General features: G+C 46.0%; 1 long non-coding RNA gene across 1 annotated transcript in view; it reads left to right on the top strand.

The window, feature by feature from the left end:
• The window catches only part of LOC116704108 (uncharacterized), an 18,543-nt gene extending 18,469 nt beyond the window's left edge, over nt 1–74 (top strand). Inside the window, exon 3 of the long non-coding RNA XR_004335594.1 lies at nt 64–74. This is a non-coding gene — a long non-coding RNA (uncharacterized LOC116704108). The remainder of the gene's footprint in view (nt 1–63) is intronic.
• The last annotated feature ends 494 nt before the right edge of the window (nt 75–568 follow it).

Genomic DNA, 568 nt, shown 5'->3' with positions numbered 1-568 from the left:
GAGGAGCAGTTAACCATAGTCCTCAGAAATCGACTGGAGTTTATAATGGAAAAACAAAGGAAGACCAAGGAAAGCCAAGGATATCCGGCCTGTATGAGTGAATTCCGGCAGATTTTCCAATTCCGGATGCGCCCCGGCCCCCGCGAGCAATCGGAGCCATTCAAGTGAAAGCTGATAGTCCACCACGACGCATCCCAGAATCATGCGCAAAGCGGCTTGGCGCTCCACTCAGCTGAGGTTTTGCTCCAGGTCGAGCCACTGGTTAAAGAATTAAAGTGCTCACATTATGCTAATTTTCAGGTGCATAATTATATTTTGAGGTTGTACCAGAATAGGTTTAAGTGGTTTTATTTTCAGACAACAGAATACGTTTTTGTTGTACTGCACATTGCTGCAGCTCCTCTTTTCACCCTATGTGTTTCACCCTGTTTTAGCTACAGAGGGAGGCATCTCACTTCTGTTCCATCTTTATTGGGAGTTGCACATGCGCAGTAAATTAAAGTATTGCTAGCTTGTCAGTTGCACAGTATGAGGGAGTGCCACGCTAGCAGCTGGGCGAGCATTATAA

The sequence above is a fragment of the Etheostoma spectabile genome, chromosome 16 (assembly GCF_008692095.1).
Source record: "Etheostoma spectabile isolate EspeVRDwgs_2016 chromosome 16, UIUC_Espe_1.0, whole genome shotgun sequence".
Classification (NCBI taxonomy): domain Eukaryota; kingdom Metazoa; phylum Chordata; class Actinopteri; order Perciformes; family Percidae; genus Etheostoma; species Etheostoma spectabile.
This window is presented reverse-complemented; position numbering and strand designations above follow the sequence as displayed.